The sequence below is a fragment of the Octopus bimaculoides genome, chromosome 10 (assembly GCF_001194135.2).
Source record: "Octopus bimaculoides isolate UCB-OBI-ISO-001 chromosome 10, ASM119413v2, whole genome shotgun sequence".
Classification (NCBI taxonomy): Eukaryota; Metazoa; Mollusca; class Cephalopoda; order Octopoda; family Octopodidae; genus Octopus; species Octopus bimaculoides.
Genome location: NC_068990.1, coordinates 38958468 through 38973409, shown reverse-complemented (window position 1 = coordinate 38973409; position 14942 = coordinate 38958468). Strand labels below are relative to the sequence as shown.

The 14942-nt window shown below is 34.4% G+C and overlaps 1 long non-coding RNA gene across 2 annotated transcripts in view; it reads right to left on the bottom strand.

Annotated features, from left to right (window-relative positions):
• LOC128248851 (uncharacterized) overlaps positions 1 to 2683 on the bottom strand; it is a 31992-nt gene extending 29309 nt beyond the window's left edge. For both annotated transcript variants that reach the window (XR_008264974.1, XR_008264975.1), the window contains exon 1: positions 2577 to 2683. This is a non-coding gene — a long non-coding RNA (uncharacterized LOC128248851). The remainder of the gene's footprint in view (positions 1 to 2576) is intronic.
• Positions 2684 to 14942: the final 12259 nt, after the last annotated feature.

The following is a 14942-nucleotide window of genomic DNA, read 5'->3' as shown; positions in this document are numbered from 1 at the left end:
TAATAATAATAATAATAATAATAATAATAATAATAATAATAATAATAATAATAATAATAATAATAATAATAATTTTATCGAAATCAGAACAATAATATTCATTATCAAATATATCTCACGACAAAACAACATCCACAACAACAAGAATACCACCCACACTTACTTTTAATAATGACTGTAGTAGTATTAGCAGGAGTATTAGGAATAATAATAATAATAATAATAATAATAATAATAATAATAATAATAATAATAATAATAATAATAATAATAATAATAAAAACAACAGCAACAAGAATGACAACAACTGTAAAAACATCAGTAACAAAATAATCAAAATAAAAGCAATAATAAAAAAACGAATGTATATTTATCGCATATCAAATACAAAGTGGTTATGAAAAGCTCCTGTGTGATAACCGTTATATATTGGTAAATAGCACAAAAGATAGCAATACAGAGTAAATTGAGTGGAAATTTTAAAAATATAAAATAAGCAAACAATAACAAAACCAACAACCAAAATAGCCCAACCCACCCTTCTTCAAAAAATAAAATGAAATGTAGTGAAGTGAAATAAAAAAATAATGATAATATTAATAATAACTGCATTAAATAAAGACATACATCAATAATAAGTAATAGTATAGAAAATATATCGAAGAGGCGATGATTATGACGATGAAAAATAAAAAAAAAATAGAATAACGGAGATGATGTCGATGACGTGAATAATGCTGACGAACATGATGATGATGTTGATGATGATGATGATGATGATGATGATGATGATGATGATGATGATGATGATGATGATGATGATGTTGATGTTGATGATGATGATGATGATGATGATGATGATGATGATGATGATGATGATGATGATGATGATGGTGATGGTGATGATGAAATAATATTCTGTATTTAATTGCTGTAATTATTCTTGTTTTTCCTTGCGCTTTTATTGCAGTAGTAGCTGTTGTCTTAATTTATTATATTTCAACAATAAATGTTATCCATTAGTGGATTTACAACATTTGTATTTCAAAGAATAATATAAACACTCAAAAGAACTCACCGTATACACAATACTCAAAGCATACGCACACGTATATCAATACAAACTGATGCGTACTACATATACAGAGACTATGAACTGATATATAATTACATGCATGTTCGTATAACACGTATATGTGAATTATTCCCATATGCGAGGAGATGTTTAATGACAAGAAGTCAGAGATTCATGGCTGGAATTTAGATAACCACCATCGATAAATGTTACATGTTGATATCTAGAAAAGTCTTGCATATATTTATTGTTCCACTTGGAGCGTGTATCTGTAAAGTGAATGTTAAAGGGTCTCATTCATTGCTTGAAAAATAACCTTTCAGATAGTCCCTTAAATATTTACTAACTTAATCAAGTATACCAATGATTATTAGTATAAACATGAATTCAAAATCAGGTCAGAGGTGTAGCAAGTTTCGAACCATCTACTCGTAAATATTTTGTTTCCTGCCGATTTTAGATGCGTTGTTTACATCTTCAGGACACTTAATCCTTCCCCACCAAAGCTATGCATTATATTATTTTTGCACACCTGAAAATTATGAACGGTATGTCATGCTTGCATTTGGAATGATTTTTTTTCTTATGGAAATGTTCCTGTGATATGCAAGCATTCAATCACAATGATGTTTAAATATATCTTTAGCCGTCTTTGCTGAGAATGTCATTGTATATCATTGTAGCATGTCATAATGAAATGCAGTACCTTGATAGTATATTCAGGAAGCTGCTGACTTCTTGTCTTTTGTTCTCTACAGAAGAGTGACATAATCAGCATTTGTCGTTGCAACGTTGGTTTTTCAGCGCTTCGTTGTCTTGATTGCTCATCGGATATTTTGAACTATCTTTGCTTTTGGCCAGTAAAAGCGTGATCTTCGGGTTATAACGTGTTATAACGATCCCTGTTCAAGAGACACAGCGGTCCATGTTAGTATTTTTTAGGAAACTTATGGCTGCCGGTCCGAATAAAAATCGGATATGCCGGGAACAGTTTTTGCTTACTCCTGGTATATAAACATAGGAGTTCCACAATAGATGTTATGTCAGACGAACACTGCAGTAACTTAGCTATCAATGATGCATTTACATTAAGCATGATACATAGATTGTTATCTAAATTTGATACTGCTTCAATAACGCACACTAGATTATATTCAGCCGCTCCACTATTTGCAGTACCAATGAATATTTTATCCCCTATACTAGAGGATACACATCGTGATATATCACTGAGAAGACTCAACTTGATTGAAGCGCATCTAGCGCTCTCACCAACCACAACTGGGATTATGTCTAACTTCCACCGTTATATATATATTCCCTTTAAACACAGCATGTCCACAACCTATCTTATCTAGGACGAACACTGCTATACCTTTCCCATCAATACGTATGTATATATATATATATATATATATATATATATATATATATATATATATATATCAAGTATGATATATAGATGACTATTTTGATTCAATATTATTTGAATTGCACTTACCTGGTATATTTCTAGTTACTGCGCTAAACAGGTATACGAAGATGTTTCGGGGATATGAAGAGAAGGAAGCACGCTTTATATGTACTTCTGTATCGTGAGTAAATCAATATTCATTTGAAGGCCAGGAGCTGATGTCAGAAAGTCACATTCCTGGAAGGTATTTTGTTAACTCAGGTTAGGTCTAATAAGGTATGCTTTCTGATAAAAGCACCGTAAGTGATTTGACTGTTATGACATAGGACTACACACTTATAGCCTTTATTTTTTCGGACTATTCAAGACAATTGTCAGATCGTGACAACAATTGTTGTTGCTATTATTATTCTTTTTGTGTTTGTTGCTGTTTTAGTGTTGTTGTTATTAAATCCGAGGCCAGCCATGATTGAGAAAGCCTTTGATCAAATTACTCCTGTCTGTGGCCATCTCATCTTTTTACTGAGAAATAGTCCACTTGCTTTCTCACCATCAAATATGCTCTTCTCTTAACAAGTGTAAGGTGGGATTTCAGAAAGATTCGACTGTTATTTCTCGCAAGTTAAATGAGAACACAGAGGATTCTCATAAGCTCATGAATGATCACGTGAACAGAATATAGGATTCAACGATGATGGGAAAACGTTGTTTGTGAAACATGCTTTTAGTACATATAAATACATGCGCGTGCTGTGTGTAAGTGTCTGTGTAAGTGTGCGCGTGTAGTTTGTGCATGTGTGTGTGTGAGAGAGAGAGTGCGCGTGTCTGTATGTGAGTAGTTGTGAGTGTGTGTTTGTGTGTGTATGTGTGTGTGTGAATGTCCACGCTGTTTCTTAATTTCAAATAAATCAGAAACGCCGGTGACATATGAAGTGTTTACCGGAGAAGACGCTTACAATTTCATTGTTAGAGAAAATTCTGCGAACGATTATATCCAAATTAAATATTATTAAGAATTTTTGCAGTTACTTTTAAGTGTATCATTTTTGTTGTTATTGCTGCTATTGTTGTTATCAGCTGTGGTCGAGCAGAGAGAGAGACTTCAGTGAAAGATCTTTCATTCATGATGAATCCTTTGTTTATCTTCCAAAGACTTTGTTCAACGTGACTCTTCTTGCTCAGGAGGTTAAAGTATGATTGAAAATAAAACAAATACTTTTAGCAAGTCGTTCAGCCCACTACAGACCCCAGTATGGTTGAACAGTTGAACTGTCTTTGCCACAATCACAGAAAATTCGCAACCATATAGTGCTAGCATGATCCACTATTCGACTTCCATCAAACATAGAAAAGTTTGATGTTTGCGGTGTAAATTAACTCCGAGAATGCGAACAAATTTTAAATTAACTCCCAAGGTTTTTAATGCAAGTGATAAAAAGATTTCATTACAAACTGAAGCGTTAATTCATAATTGTCTAGTGTTGCCTTCCCTCTTGATATCGTTGCTTCTGGGGTGAGCCAAAGTGTAAACTTAACCTTGATGCTACCATAAGCAAGCTGAAAACTTAAATTAAATCGAACGTATAAAGTTCAAACGTAATAATCGAGAATTAGATTTATAAATTATATTTCCATTTTACGTTTTCAACTAATATTTTTCGTGTTTTCTGTTCTTGTATTTTACTGATTACCACATATTTATTCAACTTTATGAAGTATTTACACTCATACAAACGCACACGAGCACAAACGCACACACGCATGCACTTACACACACATACACACACACGCACACACATATACACACATACACACATACCTTCTTTTTTCCCCTCCGTTCTTCAATTGGTTTCATGTCAAAAACCTAGAAGTGAAACAAAATTCCGTGCATAAAAATAAAGAAAAAAAGTTCTTTCGTTGCTACAAACCGAACCCACCCACCAAAAAAAAGAAAAAGATATATAGAAATAAAAAAAGAAATAATGCTTATATACAACTAAAAAAAAAATCCCAAAACTACTCGATATAGAAATGAATAAATAAAATTATATTTTCTCTGATAAAACAATGAACAATGTTTAACTAAATTCTCATGCTGGTGACCCTGGTGACAGCCAAATTTACATCATTGCCTCCAGCAACAACAAAACAAAAAAATAAGGAAATATAAAAGAAAATAAAAGCAGAAAAATTATTCAGAAAGATTGAAACAAAAGATGCGAAAATAAAACATATTTTCACATATAAACAACTTCCCAAAGGCATTTTTTAAAAATATTGTTATATTTTTGCCTTGTTTTCAAACTTTCTGTTTATCTCCATGAAATTATTGTTTTAAATCTCTTTTCTTTATAGTTTTGTGAATATTGGCACACGTATACACTCAAACAAACACGAACAGAAAAAATATGTGCATATACATGCATACATTCACACCCATCCATATACGCATATAAAGACACAAAGCCATACACATACAGACACAATTATTACAGAGATTTCAGACATATGCACCTATAGAGTATTCTGCCTCAAAAGATAAGGCTAATAATTCTCAATATTGCTATAAGCATCGTCATCAACCCCCCAAATATCGCCACCAACACACATCCATTAACACCAATAACACCATCATCATTATCATTAACATGATAATGATCAGCAGCAGTATTTTCATCATCATTACCACAATCAACAATTATGCATAATTTTTATCTGTTAAATTCCTACTTAGCACAGTTCATGATGTAATTATTAATGTCACCAAAGATTTTGCTGGTTTTTTTTTGTTTTTGTTTTGTTCTGTTTATTTTTGGTGCTTATTTTTATTTCAGTTTTTATATTTCTGATATTTTTATTCATATTCGTACATGCATTTATTTATACTGAAACATATATACATGCGTACAAACATAAATCCATACATAGATTCACAAATTCTTACATAAATCCACATGCGCACACGCACACACACATCCACACACATACACACTTACAAACGCACGTACTCATGCATGTTGCTAGATATACAAACTTACGTACATACTTTAGACCTCAAGAAATTTTTATTTGCATACGCACTAGCATCACACACAAACAGTTACACTGATACTCATCTGTGTGTTTCTCACTCTCCCTTTATACATACACACATACATTCATACATACGCACATATATACAAATGTGTGTATATGTTTGAGTGCATGTATGTGTATACGTTTACATGTGTGTGTTTGTGCATGCGCGTATGTTTACGTGTGCATGTGCGTGCTTATGAATTGTGTGTGTGCGTTTCTGTATGTTTGTGTGTGTTTGTGTGTGTATTTGCACGCGAGCATCTTTGGCTGTTGGGAAGTTTTAATTCAATAAATAAATTCTTTCATTTTTGCTTTTTAAAGTTTTCTTTTCTTTTACAACTTTTGTACAATTGTATTCATTCAATCATTTTATTTATTTACTTTGCCAATCGCCACCCCTTTTAAATTGGGGTTATTCTAAATGTGTTGTTTAATTTCAATCTTCTAGGCGTGTTAGTGAATGAGGTTATGGTGGGTATGTAATTTTAAAGTGTTCACAGGAGGAAATACACTATGTTCCCGTGTATGTGTGTGAGTAGGTGTTGTGAAACATGCTGATGGCTTGACTGTAAATTCTAGTCAAAGTTTAATCCTTCGCGGTGAATTTTGCTATAAGGGGAAAAAAAACATAAAAAGATTGTTTGAGGAAAAAATAATAGAATAACTCCAGAATCTGCAGAGATCAGATGGAATAACAATTAACAGATTTACTTGGAAAAAGTAGAGAAGTAAATCAGAGGGAAAAAAAAAAAAGTGAAAATAAGTAGAGCAAAAAGTTGAAGTCTAACTCAGTAACGGTGGAGAAATACGCAGGAAGAACATAATGGATGAATGGAATATGGGAATACATGAATAAAGAGTAGAGGATGAAATGATGAGTGATTTATGTGGTGTACTTTAAAAATATAGCGGGAAGTTTAGAATTATGTTCTTGACGCGGCTCTTGTAGTGGACGCTTTTAAGGTTGTGCTTATCTCTAGAAACGTTGGATCTAATCGCTTATTCCTGTTTCCCCGTTCTTTTCACCCTCCGTATTCATATGTATGTTTGCTTGCTTTTTGTCTTTTTTTTGTTGCTTTTTTGTTTGAGTTTTATTTAAATTCCTCTTAAGAGATTTCAAGCCGGTCGTTAACACAGAGACAAGACTCTCTGAGTTAAGAGAGTTCCTGATCTCAATGGTTTCAAATTTTGGCACAAGGCCAGCAAATTCAGGAGATGTGGGTAAGTGGATCATATCGACCCCAGTGCTCAACTGATAATTGATTTATCGACCCGGAAAGGATAAAAGGCAAAGTCGACCTCAGCGGAATTTGGACTTAAAACGTGAAGACGGACGGAATGCCGCTAAGCATTTCGTCCGGTGTGCTACCGATTCAGCCAGCTCACTGCTTTTGGTAGTTTTATATCAAACGTCATGAGTGTTATATATTTTGGGAGATACACAATACTCACTTCGTAGTTCGGTTAACAATGCTGCATTGCGATTGTGTTCTTTGTTTACATCCCAGACTCCGCACCAGATGACTCTAGAACTTCCGGGAAGAGGAACATTTACTACCTCGATGGTATCGACTTTCATACTGCGATAAACAGATTGTGGGCTTCGAGAAAACTTGCAGTGTTTTATTTCTCAGTCGTGTAATTTTTCTTAGAAGTTTTCTACTTACTGCTTGTGGATCGTCTTTGAAGGCGATCAGCTATCATAAGAGTGTTTCTCGCCGACAATTCCCATACAGTTTAGAGAATCTATCATGCAATTGTAGCTGGTGAATCATGAATTTGTTTTTAGCTTTGCATTTGATGATAGTGTGCAACTGTCCTATATTTTTCCTCGGTCATGTGATGTTATTTTGCACGGTGGTAATCAATACTGGTTCAGTATTATCCTTTAAATCGGTCTCATTTACTCCTATCTGTTGGCGCACAGTTACTGACGAACAATATAGCAGGATATTCAATGTCCAGAAGCTGCAAATTGGAACTGGAGTGAGTTCTTCACTCGTAACTTCGTCCATCGGCGGATAACATTAGGGCGGTGGATTTTTCCCAACCCATTTGGTTGTAATAGACATTATCGACCACAGGTTGCGATTTGGCATGGTCGATGTCCATCACACCGAATGTCTTGCCCGTCCATCACTTTTAGGTGCTTTAACACACAACGCTTTGAGGGCGTAATTTTCACCACGCCAGATCACAGCCTACCGATGAATACTAATAACGTATGCGTTAAGTATATGTGGGTTACAATATTTATTATGTTTATTACACTAACACTGCCTTTATTTCATATTCGAATATATATATTGGCGTAGCTACGTGGTAAGAAGCTTGCTTCTCAACCACATGATCTCGAGTTGAGTCCCACTGCGTGGCATTTTGTGCAAATATCTTCTACTATAGCCTCGACTAACTAAAGCCTTGTGAGTAGATGTGGTAGACGGAAACTGAAAGAAACCGTCGTATATATATACATATATGTATGTATGCATGTATATATGCATGTATGTGTGCATGTGTCTTTGTTCCCATCTGCCATCGCTTGACAACCGATGTTGGTAAGTTTACGTCCCTGAATCTTAGTTGTTCGGCAAAAGTGACCGATAGTACTAGGCTTACAAATAAGAAGTCCTGGGGTCGATTTCCACGACTAAAGGAGGTGCTCCAGCATGGTCACAGTGAAACAAGTAAAAGAGTAAAGGATATATATATATATATATATATATATATATATATATATATATATATATATATATGGCGTTGTAACTATATTTGAGGCCAGCATTAAGCAGATCATACAGAGAAGAGCTCACAGAATCGTTAGTACACCAGGCAAAATGCTTGGAATCATTTCGTCTGTCTTTCGTTCTGAGTTCAAATTCCGAGTCGATGGACTATGTACCAGTGAAATACTAGAGTCGATGTAATCGACTAGTCCTCTCCCCCAAATTTCAGGCTTTGTGCCTATAGTAGAAAGGATAAAGCAAATACCTTTTGAGTGCTGGGGTCAAGGTCATCAACTTAATTCTTCCCCGAAATTCCTGGCTTTGTGCGAACATTTGAAGCCAATATTCTTTTCTACTCTAGGCAAAAAGCCCAAAATTTCTAGGGAGGGGGCCAGTCGATTAGATCGAACCTAGTACGGAACTGGTACTTAATTTATCGGCCTCGAAAGGAAAAGTCGACCGCGGCGAAATTTGAACACAGACGCAGACTAAGTACCGATAAGCATTTCAGCCGGCGAGCTAACGTTTCTGCCAGCTCACCACCTTCAATGTTAAATGAATATTAACAGGATATTAGCAAGATGAAGGTGAAATTAATATATAAATATATAAATGGCGACACCTTCAGATGATATACCGAGATATTAAAAAACTGTGGGCTTTCATATACTAATAATTTCTGTCACTGTAATTCCTAAACGAGATGATTTTGTTTTCTGTAACAGCACGGGATTTGATATCAGAGAGTCCAAACAATGACGGTGATGCGTTATATCCAACACTCTAACAATTCTGCCAATTCTTCACCTTTACAGAATGATGCACACATCCATAGAAAATACGTACATACATATATACATATACATACACATATACACAGTGAAAAACACACATCATATATACATGTGAAACTGAAATTGCATATACATATACACACGCATATACATGCATACACACACACACACACACACACACACACACATAATGTGTGTAATCTTAAATGTACATGTGTGTGTGTGTGTAATCACTTATTTGTATGGTAGATAAAGCGAACATTTTTATGGAACCAATAATCGTGTGAAATAATTGCTTTTCAATATAGGCAACTCCCAGTTAAAGTAATAAAAAACACAATTTCTTGTTCATAAATTGAACTTTAAATTACAATTTTAGTTTTCGCACTATAAAATATTTTAAAATGTGTTTTGTATAGGTTGTTTATTTAGCATTGCTATCGTGATCCTAAACTACATTATGGCCAGTTGTATATGTATTATTAAGACTTAAAATAAAAATTTTGATAGCACAAAAGCAAATAAATAAATATAAAATGAAAGCACACAAAATTTAATGGTAAGTATAGAAAACATTTTTATCATAGAAAATTTTTTCTCTCTGAAATTTATTTACATCCGGTAGGTATGTTACGAATATTTTATTAGTAATTTTACACATAAGAAAATTCTATAAAACAGAAATTTAAAAATAAATCACAAAATGAAAAGTGGCAATTATTGAGCAAACGAAAAAAAAAATGCCATAAAATCATATTATTTTATATTGATTTAATATTGCTTATGGAGTTTAAGTTTAAAAAAAGATCATATAATTCTGTAAAGTGCAAAATTAAATATGAATCACCATAAAAAGTTAAGCTTATTAAAATATCAGTTTGTAAGTAAGAGGGTATGTCATATGAATATATTTTAAAATATGATACATGAAATATAAAGGTATTTTACTACATTATATATATATGATTATTTTAAATAATCGCTTCTCATGTTACTTTACTATTTAAAATACATATTTGCAGATGTGAAGAAACATAAATGAATATGAAAAAAACCGTACATAAAACCATGTGGTTAAACGTTTCATTTCACAACATTATGGTTCTGAGTTCGACTAGATAACGTTGCAATTTGGGAAAATATCATCTAGGGTCGCTTTCAAAGGAATAATACCTTGATAGTGAAACTGTATGGATTTCAGTGTCCATTTTCTGTCGTTAGTTTTCGGTGGTGTTAACAAGTTTAGTTACGTGATTTGACAAAACATAGATCTATAAAGTACTTCTAAGACTGATATAAGTAGTGAGATCGATATAATTACTAAAAGCCTTTGAAAGCAATGCTTCATCATGGTCCTAGCTCAATATAACTTTTAAAACATGAATAGTAGTTTGTAATTTACGCACAAAAATATCAGTGTTGAGGTAAGGGGTTAAAACGTTGTGCCATAATGGTGGTGGTGGTGCTTGTGGTGGTGGTAGTGATGGTGGTTGTGGTGGTGGTGATGATGATGATGATGATGATGGTGGTGGTGTTGGTGGTGGTGCTGGTGCTGGCAATTCTATGATGATTTCTTCTCTTGACTACAAAGGTCTAAGACATTGAGGAAAATCTCATAGGAGAAGATAAATAGAAACGTAGGCTTAATGAAACACCACAACAATAAGGATGTAATAAAAGGATATAAAAATAGAATCTTGAAAAATAAATAATTAATAAATAGAATCCTCAATAACGGAGTCGTCCAGCTAGGTTAATTCGGGGTAAACTGCACATATGTTCCAGATTACTCTGCCATCTTCAAAGCATAGAAAGTGCCAACTTCCAGTTTCTTTTCTCCTACTTAGAAAAGCTTACTCTGAGTAGATCCATTAAACCTCACTAATCTGGCAACTTTCATTCACCTTTCGGTAAAAACTAGATTTTCCTAATTTTCTTCTTCAAATGATATTTGAAAATGATTCAAGTAAAGCATAGCGAAACATGAAAGTTTTCACTCGAAAGTTTTCCACTCGACCTCTTTCGCTTCCGCCACAAAGCAAAGAAAGACCTGCCCTTCCTTCTCTGAAAGAGGAATGTGGTACACAGATCTACAGTCATACACTGGCTGGAGAGCTGGATTCGTCTTACATAAAACAGCAGCTGATCAACTCAAGCCCACGGGTGTCACTAAGGCATGGTCACGGCCGGTTTGGTAGTTGGTGCTTCTTTACCTCGAGCTTGTCTCGAACAGGAAATTCCGCCCATCCCCGTAATACTGTCTGTCGATCAAGGACTTTTGCAAGTTCTCTGTTGTCTTCGGTCAGTAAGTCCTCCAGAAGAGAACACTCGGTCTGCCCTTGCCGATGCCCAGAGTGATCGCTTAGACCCTCGGCTAACTCCATGAATATCTCGTGTTGTTTTCTCACTATCACTTTCGTCCAACAGAAACAGTGCTGTGAGTTAGAGATACCACCTGCCCATGTTAGAGATCCCACCTGCCCATGTTAGAGATCCCACCTGCCCATGTTAGAGATCCCACCTGCCCAATTTTGGGTGTATGCCCCATCCATGATCGCAGCACGATCAAGGTGATATACTGTGGATAAACGTGTTACACGACTGACGCCCTACCAGTTCATCCTTGTTTTCGTTGTCGTTGATCCCATCTCAATGATTTACGTAATCCAGCAGGCGTGTCAGTCCCAGTGCAAGCTGGCACAGTATCCCGAAATCACCATCGATAGGATGTTGCCAGCACATAAATGTCTTGACAAACAGAACCTCATCTATCCATAAGAATCGGGGTAAACTACTCAGTATTACGTTTATTTGAGATAGTTTTGAAGGCTTTTCTAAGTAAATGTGTACATCTTAACATTATTTCATTTACTTTATTCGTAAGTTAGATATAGATGCAACACTATGCAGGGTTTCCTCGAAGCATATGTTGCATTTCAGATTCCGTATACGGTAGTGTTTTAGATATTATAGACCATTAAATAACGTACCTAGCATTAATCTCTTTAAATCTGCAGACAAATTTACTTGAAGGAATGAATATATGTTTTCTATACCTAAACGAAGGAACATGAAAATCTTGACTTAAAATCAGTTGTGCAAGTACCTATAGAGTAGTGAGTACCTATATAATAGTAAGTATTTAACTCTGTTCTTACTGAACATTTATAGATTAAGTTGCTTTCTACAGCACTGGTTATCTAATGGACATTTAAGACGATCTTTACGTGTACATAAACGGTCAATATTTCTGAATTTTTCTTCCAAAAGAATTACATTGCGTGTATTGTAAATATTAGGTATTGAGTTGAGAATCACTTCTGTATTAAGATAAGCAATGCTGTAATAGCAAGGTTAAAGAAACTGTAACGGTATTAATGGCGCAGTGGACAATAGTGGCAGCGACAACAGCTATCTCTACATCTGCCACAATACGGGGCTCAATACTAATTATATTAATGTTATACAAAACATGTTAAACGAAACAAAAAGGAAAACTACAACAGTACATCAAATCGCTTGCCCAATGGTTAATCTGGAAGTGCGTTCCCCACCGGAGAACCAGCCTGGGGTCGAAAAGTCATCGTCTGGTACAAACTCTTCTCTGAATGCGAGCCTGGATGGTTACATCAACGGGAGTTGCCACAACTCGAGCCCTGCAAGTCCGCCACCACACCCACCACAGAAAGAAAACTGAACCCGAGAAGAGTGTACGGAAGTAATATTAGCCTATTGATATGCATTATGCGGGCCATCTGAAGGGAAACACACCACACGCTCTTATCTAATATGGAGCACGCCAAATCAAGACAACAGACTACATTTGGACGAAAACAAGTTAGCAAATGTTAGCGAGGTTATCTTCTGAAATAAATGACTCATAGACAGTAAAAAAACTGCGATCAAACACGGAGCGGAAATGACCGAAATATAAGACAAAAGGAAATGAAGAACCAGACGAAGAGATCAACTCTCCACGAGTCTGAATTGACAAAAATATGGAGAAATAAATTGCAATGAACCTAACAAAAGATAGCGAGGAAAGTGGTAAAGAAACAATATTTGAAGACTATGATAAAACTGAAACAGACAATTCTGAACAAGCTTGAAGTTGTAAGACACGCCAGTATGCATGAAAGGGAACCACTTCAAAAGCTCTCAAATACAATCCAAAATAGAAAATAAATTAAAATTGGAAACTATGTAATAAAGGTACGCAGCTGCTAAAACAGCTGAAACCAGCCTCTGAAAGAAACAAAGAAATACAACCCTGAGAAGAATTCAAAATTGGAAAAGTAAAATTGAAAAAGAGTTTGAAATATTGAGAGGTGAAATATCAATATTGAATGAACTAATCTGTGGAAACAATGTAAAAACCAGAAATAGAATAAAGATGAAGAGAAAACATAGATTTTCACCAAGAGAACTGCCTATATATAAATATATATAGAGGCCAAATAATTTGACATTTTTAGATAGTTTACGTGTGGTTAGTGGTTGGCTTTTTTTAAAAAAAATTTGAAACTGGTAAAATGTGAGGTATGTTTGTGAATGATTCTTATAAAGGATGAATCTGTACTTAGCAAATATTTCATTCAACATTTGGTTTTAATTTTCCCACCTTAATTGCATTGATAACTAACAGTAAGTGTAGCAGCACCTGTATTCGCAATACTATACGATGATTTCTTGGCACTCCAATACGATATCTCTGAAAATTACAATATTTAGCAATTGAAGCCAGATACTGAAGGTATATTTTCTCTCTTGTCGAGATTTGAGCTGATTTTATAGGTTTCACTTTTAAAACTCGCTGCAGGATTTGTTGAATAGCGATGGAATACATCAATGATACAATAACGTATTTTTCACGTTGTATTTAATGAATGAAGTCTAACATGCTAAGGAGCACAATTGCGTCTTTTGCTGTGATGTAGGTAAATCGGTTATATATTGCAATGGGTTTTGCAAGTATAATTTGTATTTGTTGAGATTTGACATGCAAATAATTTGTTTTATAGATGGCAACGAAGAGAAGTGGGCCTTTGAACACCAGATTACTACAGTAATAGGTGTTAATCCGTAGGTGAAAAGGCGGGCGTATTTGCAGCCTGTAGTGTCACTGAGTTTTCAATCACAAATTTAGTGCCAGCGATTCCTTTAATCATAAATATAAACTTCAGTATGCTAAATGACGAAATATATATATGTGTGTGTGTGTGTGTGTGTGTGTGTGTGTGTGTATGTATATGTATATACATATACATATATGTATGTGTATGTGTGTGTATTATGTATAGCTTTTTATGCATCCATATATACATACTTATACATAATATACTGTATATATACGCACGAATGTTTGTGTTTGTGTGCATTAAATATATATATATATATATATATATATATATATATATATATGTATGTATGTATGTATGTATGTATATTCTATATGCATAGATATATGTGTGTGTATGAGTAGGTGTCATAGAAAAAGCGAGTGTTAAAAAGCTTTCTGTGTTCCTGGGCATCTGTCTCACGGTGTGTGCGGGCTCATATGTTTTGCCACTGATTATCTTTGTGTGAGCATAAAAGTGTGTGTCTATGCCTTCAAAAATGGACACTACCCTTTAAAACCCAAAACTGGAAATCGCAAAACAAAGCAAAAAAATAAATAAATAAAACACGCAAAAAATTGTAATTTGGAAACAAAGACAAACTGGTTCCGAACCAGCTATAAAGAATATCCGAGAAAGAAAATTATTAGTCATTGCCTTTATTGTTTTCTTCGATTATGTTATTTTTACTCCTTTCATTTGTACATACATGTCCAGAAATATATATATATATATATA